The 7823-nt window shown below is 46.1% G+C and overlaps 2 non-coding genes across 2 annotated transcripts; both read right to left on the reverse strand.

Moving 5' to 3' along the window:
* Nucleotides 1-1954: 1954 nt before the first annotated feature.
* trnae-cuc (transfer RNA glutamic acid (anticodon CUC)) lies at nucleotides 1955-2026 on the reverse strand. Its single transcript has one exon. It is a non-coding gene; the product is annotated as a tRNA-Glu (tRNA).
* Nucleotides 2027-7255: 5229 nt separating this feature from the next.
* trnae-cuc (transfer RNA glutamic acid (anticodon CUC)) lies at nucleotides 7256-7327 on the reverse strand. Its single transcript has one exon. It is a non-coding gene; the product is annotated as a tRNA-Glu (tRNA).
* Nucleotides 7328-7823: the final 496 nt, after the last annotated feature.

Consider the following 7823-nt stretch of genomic DNA (forward strand, 5'->3'; position numbering starts at 1 on the left):
CGGCGGTGAGAGCGCCGAATCCTAACCATTAGACCACCAGGGAGGGCTGGAGGGCTCGTGGGCTGGTGGGCTGGAGGGCTGGTAGTCTGTTCTCTTGATAACAAGTTGAGAATGAGCAGACATCAATGCTTGCCACCGTCACATCGAAAACCAACAAGTCTGTAACAATCGGGGGTCTTTACTAATGGTGGGCCAGTGGCGCAATGGATAACGCGTCTGACTACGGATCAGAAGATTCTAGGTTCGACTCCTGGCTGGCTCGCTCTGTGCTTGTTTTTCTCCGGCTTATTTTGTTGTTGTGTTTTTTTTCTCCAAAGTCCAAAAGAAAAGGCAACTCTCTAGGCATTCTTCTATTTTTTACAAACAAAGGCACATTCTGCACACCCATTCCGATGTCTAGGAGAGACAAGGACATGCTTTGGTATTGCCATTCGTCTCACAAAATGCAGGCTGGTGGGCCAGTTGATTCTAGAATGAACAATTTCATCGCTACTCTGTAACCGCTTTACTACTTTGAAGGGTGCAATGCCATGTGGTTTTGATGTCACAGGCTTGCCATTTTGAAGCCTTATCACTAATTGCCACCTGGACATTGAGAATAATTTGTAATCTGCATTAAACTGAACGAGCGAATAATCAGCAATTTTGCGGATTAAAAATTGGTCTCACTTTCATTATTAACCTCACAACATGTCAGTTTTGTACCTTGACAGACCGACGATAGGCAGTTTTTCCTCTAGATAACGGTTGCCATGTGTGTTTTCAGATGCATGACACAAGTATTTTCACCTGGACAAGACCTTAATTACCAGTTCGAGGTATAAATTCAGCAATCACAGGATTCTGGCCAAAAAACTGAACCATGTGTGAGTCAACAAACATGTCCCTTGAATGCATGCAACACTATATATTTCAGTAAACCGTCCCTTCGGATGATTCTTGTATTGCCAAATTATTATCACATTGTTACAGTCACACACCAAAAGCAACAGGCCACTACAAAACCCTGCGCCCACACTGGCCACATTTATGGAAAGTGGCCCACAAGCTTGTGGCCAGTTAAAGCTGGCCAGTTCCCATATGGTCTAGCAGTTAGGATTCCTGGTTTTCTCGTACGCAGCCAGGGGTTGACCCAAGTTTTTCCTCTAGATAAAGATTGCCGTGTGTGTTTTCAAATGGATGACACGAGTATTTTCACTTGGACAAGAGCTTAATTACCAGTTTGAGGAATCAATTCTGCAATCACAGGAATCTGCCCAAATACACTGAACCCCCGGGTTGAGTGAAAAAACAGATTCCCTGAATGCATACAACACTATATAATTCAGAAAACCGTCCTTTTGGATAATTCTTGTTTTGCCAAATTATTATCACATTGTTACAGTCACAGAACTAAAGCAACAGGCCACTAAAAGGTCCTGCGCCCACGCTGACCACATGTATGGAAAGTGCGCCAGAAGCCCATGGCCAGTTTAAAGTGTCCAAATCCCATATGGTCTAGCGGTTAGGATTCCTGGTTTTCACCCAGGCGTCCCGGGTTCAACTCCCGGTATGGGAATGCATGATCCTTTTTGCTTCCCTCCTCAAAAATCCAGCAAATCTTCCTGCACCAGAAGTGACTTTTTGGCCAGCAGTAGAGCTACAGAACCCTGATATGTCGAGGTTCTGATCCAGCAAATCTTCCTGCACCAGAAGTGACTTTTTGGCCAGCAGTAGAGCTACAGAACCCTGATATGTCGAGGTTCTGACTAGCCCTTAGCCCCTTCGATAGCTCAGCTGGTAGAGCGGAGGACTGTAGGGTGGAGTGTTGGCCATCCTTAGGTCGCTGGTTCAACTCCGGCTCGAAGGAGGTGTTTTTTTCATGTTCCCACCAATGTTTTGGCTTGGAGCTGGCTTTCTCACAGCTGTCAGCAGAGCTTGAATTCGCAGACCACAATTGGAAGGCAAAAGAGCTTTCCCTGACCGGGAATCGAACCCGGGCCGCGGCGGTGAGAGCGCCGAATCCTAACCACTAGACCACCAGGGAGGGATGGTGGGCTGGAGGGCTCGTGGGCTGGTGGGCTGGTGGGCTGGAGGGCTGGTAGTCTGTTCTCTTGATAACAAGGTGAGAATGAGCAGACATCAATGCTTGCCACCGTCACATCGAAAACCAAGAAGTCTGTAACAATCGGGGGTATTTACTAATGGTGGGCCAGTGGCGCAATGGATAACGCGTCTGACTACGGATCAGAAGATTCTAGGTTCGACTCCTGGCTGGCTCGCTCTGTGCTTGTTTTTCTCCGGCTTATTTTGTTGTTGTGTTTTTTTTCTCCAAAGTCCAAAAGAAAAGGCAACTCTCTAGGCATTCTTCTATTTTTTACAAAAAAAGGCACATTCTGCACACCCATTCCGATGTCTAGGGGAGACACGGACATGCTTTGGTATTGCCCTTCGTCTCACAAAATGCAGGCTGGTGGGCCAGTTGATTCTAGAATGAACAATTTCATCGCTACTCTGTAACCACTTTACTACTTTGAAGGGTGCAATGCCATGTGGTTTTGATGTCACAGGCTTGCCATTTTGAAGCCTTATCACTAATTGCCACCTGGACATTGAGAATAATTTGTTATCTGCATTAAACTGAACGAGCGAATAATCAGCAATTTTGCGGATTAAAAATTGGTCTCACTTTCATTATTAACCTCACAACATGTCAGTTTTGTACCTTGACAGACCGACGATAGGCAGTTTGTCCTCTAGATAACGGTTGCCATGTGTGTTTTCAGATGCATGACACAAGTATTTTCACCTGGACAAGACCTTAATTACCAGTTCGATGTATAAATTCAGCAATCACAGGATTCTGGCCAAAAAACTGAACCATGTGTGAGTCAACAAACATGTCCCTTGAATGCATGCAACACTATATATTTCAGTAAACCGTCCCTTCGGATGATTCTTGTATTGCCAAATTATTATCACATTGTTACAGTCACACACCAAAAGCAACAGGCCACTACAAAACCCTGCGCCCACACTGGCCACATTTATGGAAAGTGGCCCACAAGCTTGTGGCCAGTTAAAGCTGGCCAGTTCCCATATGGTCTAGCAGTTAGGATTCCTGGTTTTCTCGTACGCAGCCAGGGGTTGACCCAAGTTTTTCCTCTAGATAAAGGTTGCCGTGTGTGTTTTCAAATGGATGACACGAGTATTTTCACTTGGACAAGAGCTTAATTACCAGTTTGAGGAATCAATTCTGCAATCACAGGAATCTGCCCAAATACACTGAACCCCCGGGTTGAGTGAAAAAACAGATTCCCTGAATGCATACAACACTATATAATTCAGAAAACCGTCCTTTTGGATAATTCTTGTTTTGCCAAATTATTATCACATTGTTACAGTCACAGAACTAAAGCAACAGGCCACTACAAGGTCCTGCGCCCACGCTGACCACATGTATGGAAAGTGCGCCAGAAGCCCATGGCCAGTTTAAAGTGTCCAAATCCCATATGGTCTAGCGGTTAGGATTCCTGGTTTTCACCCAGGCGGCCCGGGTTCAACTCCCGGTATGGGAATGCATGCTCCTTTTTGCTTCCCTCCTTAAAAATCCAGCAAATCTTCCTGCACCAGAAGTGACTTTTTGGCCAGCAGTAGAGCTACAGAACCCTGATATGTCGAGGTTCTGATCCAGCAAATCTTCCTGCACCAGAAGTGACTTTTTGGCCAGCAGTAGAGCTACAGAACCCTGATATGTCGAGGTTCTGACTAGCCCTTAGCCCCTTCGATAGCTCAGCTGGTAGAGCGGAGGACTGTAGGGTGGGGTGTTGGCCATCCTTAGGTCACTGGTTCAACTCCGGCTCGAAGGAGGTGTTTTTTTCATGTTCCCACCAATTTTTTGGTTTGGAGCTGGCTTTCTCACAGCTGTCAGCAGAGCTTGAATTCGCAGTCCACAATTGGAAGCCAAAAGAGCTTTCCCTGACCGGGAATCGAACCCGGGACGAGGCGGTGAGAGCGCTGAATACTGACCACCAGGGAGGGATGGTGGGCTGGAGGGCTGGAGGGCTGGAGGGCTCGTGGGCTGGAGGGCTGGAGGGCTGGTGGGCTGGTGGGCTGGAGGGCTGGTAGTCTGTTCTCCTGATAACAAGGTGAGAATGAGCAGACATCAATGCTTGCCACCGTCACATCGAAAACCAACAAGTTTGTAACAATCGTGGCTGTTTACTATTGGTGGGCCAGTGGCGCAATGGATAAAGCGTCTGACTACGGATCAGAAGATTCTAGGTTCGACTCCTGGCTGGCTCGCTCTGTGCTTGTTTTTCTCCGGCTTATTTTGTTGTTGTGTTTTTTTTCTCCAAAGTCCAAAAGAAAAGGCAACTCTCTAGGCATTCTTCTATTTTTTCCAAAAAAAGGCACATTCTGCACACCCATTCCGATGTCTAGGGGAGACACGTACATGCTTTGGTATTGCCATTCGTCTCACAAAATGCAGGCTGGTGGGCCAGTTGATTCTAGAATGAACAATTTCATCGCTACTCTGTAACCGCTTTACTACTTTGAAGGGTGCAATGCCATGTGGTTTTGATGTCACAGGCTTGCCATTTTGAAGCCTTATCACTAATTGCCACCTGGACATTGAGAATAATTTGTAATCTGCATTAAACTGAACGAGCGAATAATCAGCAATTTTGCGGATTAAAAATTGGTCTCACTTTCATTATTAACCTCACAACATGTCAGTTTTGTACCTTGACAGACCGACGATAGGCAAGTTTTTCCTCTAGATAACGGTTGCCATGTGAGTTTTCAGATGCATGACACAAGTATTTTCACCTGGACAAGACCTTAATTACCAGTTCGAGGTATAAATTCATCAATCACAGGATTCTGGCCAAAAAACTGAACCATGTGTGAGTCAACAAACATGTCCCTTGAATGCATGCAACACTATATATTTCAGTAAACCGTCCCTTCGGATGATTCTTGTATTGCCAAATTATTATCACATTGTTACAGTCACACACCAAAAGCAACAGGCCACTACAAAACCCTGCGCCCACACTGGCCACATTTATGGAAAGTGGCCCACAAGCTTGTGGCCAGTTAAAGCTGGCCAGTTCCCATATGGTCTAGCAGTTAGGATTCCTGGTTTTCTCGTACGCAGCCAGGGGTTGACTCCAGTTTTTCCTCTAGATAAAGGTTGCCGTGTGTGTTTTCAAATGGATGACACGAGTATTTTCACTTGGACAAGAGCTTAATTACCAGTTTGAGGAATCAATTCTGCAATCACAGGAATCTGCCCAAATACACTGAACCCGGGCCGCGGCGGTGAGAGCGCCGAATCCTAATCATTAGACCACCAGGGAGGGCTGGAGGGCTCGTGGGCTGGTGGGCTGGAGGGCTGGTAGTCTGTTCTCTTGATAACAAGTTGAGAATGAGCAGACATCAATGCTTGCCACCGTCACATCGAAAACCAACAAGTCTGTAACAATCGGGGGTCTTTACTAATGGTGGGCCAGTGGCGCAATGGATAACGCGTCTGACTACGGATCAGAAGATTCTAGGTTCGACTCCTGGCTGGCTCGCTCTGTGCTTGTTTTTCTCCGGCTTATTTTTTGTTGTGTTTTTTTTCTCCAAAGTCCAAAAGAAAAGGCAACTCTCTAGGCATTCTTCTATTTTTTACAAACAAAGGCACATTCTGCACACCCATTCCGATGTCTAGGAGAGACAAGGACATGCTTTGGTATTGCCATTCGTCTCACAAAATGCAGGCTGGTGGGCCAGTTGATTCTAGAATGAACAATTTCATCGCTACTCTGTAACCGCTTTACTACTTTGAAGGGTGCAATGCCATGTGGTTTTGATGTCACAGGCTTGCCATTTTGAAGCCTTATCACTAATTGCCACCTGGACATTGAGAATAATTTGTAATCTGCATTAAACTGAACGAGCGAATAATCAGCAATTTTGCGGATTAAAAATTGGTCTCACTTTCATTATTAACCTCACAACATGTCAGTTTTGTACCTTGACAGACCGACGATAGGCAGTTTTTCCTCTAGATAACGGTTGCCATGTGTGTTTTCAGATGCATGACACAAGTATTTTCACCTGGACAAGACCTTAATTACCAGTTCGAGGTATAAATTCAGCAATCACAGGATTCTGGCCAAAAAACTGAACCATGTGTGAGTCAACAAACATGTCCCTTGAATGCATGCAACACTATATATTTCAGTAAACCGTCCCTTCGGATGATTCTTGTATTGCCAAATTATTATCACATTGTTACAGTCACACACCAAAAGCAACAGGCCACTACAAAACCCTGCGCCCACACTGGCCACATTTATGGAAAGTGGCCCACAAGCTTGTGGCCAGTTAAAGCTGGCCAGTTCCCATATGGTCTAGCAGTTTGGATTCCTGGTTTTCTCGTACGCAGCCAGGGGTTGACCCAAGTTTTTCCTCTAGATAAAGATTGCCGTGTGTGTTTTCAAATGGATGACACGAGTATTTTCACTTGGACAAGAGCTTAATTACCAGTTTGAGGAATCAATTCTGCAATCACAGGAATCTGCCCAAATACACTGAACCCCCGGGTTGAGTGAAAAAACAGATTCCCTGAATGCATACAACACTATATAATTCAGAAAACCGTCCTTTTGGATAATTCTTGTTTTGCCAAATTATTATCACATTGTTACAGTCACAGAACTAAAGCAACAGGCCACTAAAAGGTCCTGCGCCCACGCTGACCACATGTATGGAAAGTGCGCCAGAAGCCCATGGCCAGTTTAAAGTGTCCAAATCCCATATGGTCTAGCGGTTAGGATTCCTGGTTTTCACCCAGGCGTCCCGGGTTCAACTCCCGGTATGGGAATGCATGATCCTTTTTGCTTCCCTCCTCAAAAATCCAGCAAATCTTCCTGCACCAGAAGTGACTTTTTGGCCAGCAGTAGAGCTACAGAACCCTGATATGTCGAGGTTCTGATCCAGCAAATCTTCCTGCACCAGAAGTGACTTTTTGGCCAGCAGTAGAGCTACAGAACCCTGATATGTCGAGGTTCTGACTAGCCCTTAGCCCCTTCGATAGCTCAGCTGGTAGAGCGGAGGACTGTAGGGTGGAGTGTTGGCCATCCTTAGGTCGCTGGTTCAACTCCGGCTCGAAGGAGGTGTTTTTTTCATGTTCCCACCAATGTTTTGGCTTGGAGCTGGCTTTCTCACAGCTGTCAGCAGAGCTTGAATTCGCAGACCACAATTGGAAGGCAAAAGAGCTTTCCCTGACCGGGAATCGAACCCGGGCCGCGGCGGTGAGAGCGCCGAATCCTAACCACTAGACCACCAGGGAGGGATGGTGGGCTGGAGGGCTCGTGGGCTGGTGGGCTGGTGGGCTGGTGGGCTGGAGGGCTGGTAGTCTGTTCTCTTGATAACAAGGTGAGAATGAGCAGACATCAATGCTTGCCACCGTCACATCGAAAACCAAGAAGTCTGTAACAATCGGGGGTATTTACTAATGGTGGGCCAGTGGCGCAATGGATAACGCGTCTGACTACGGATCAGAAGATTCTAGGTTCGACTCCTGGCTGGCTCGCTCTGTGCTTGTTTTTCTCCGGCTTATTTTGTTGTTGTGTTTTTTTTCTCCAAAGTCCAAAAGAAAAGGCAACTCTCTAGGCATTCTTCTATTTTTTACAAAAAAAGGCACATTCTGCACACCCATTCCGATGTCTAGGGGAGACACGGACATGCTTTGGTATTGCCCTTCGTCTCACAAAATGCAGGCTGGTGGGCCAGTTGATTCTAGAATGAACAATTTCATCGCTACTCTGTAACCACTTTACTACTTT

This window comes from Carassius gibelio, chromosome A11 (assembly GCF_023724105.1).
Source record: "Carassius gibelio isolate Cgi1373 ecotype wild population from Czech Republic chromosome A11, carGib1.2-hapl.c, whole genome shotgun sequence".
Classification (NCBI taxonomy): domain Eukaryota; kingdom Metazoa; phylum Chordata; class Actinopteri; order Cypriniformes; family Cyprinidae; genus Carassius; species Carassius gibelio.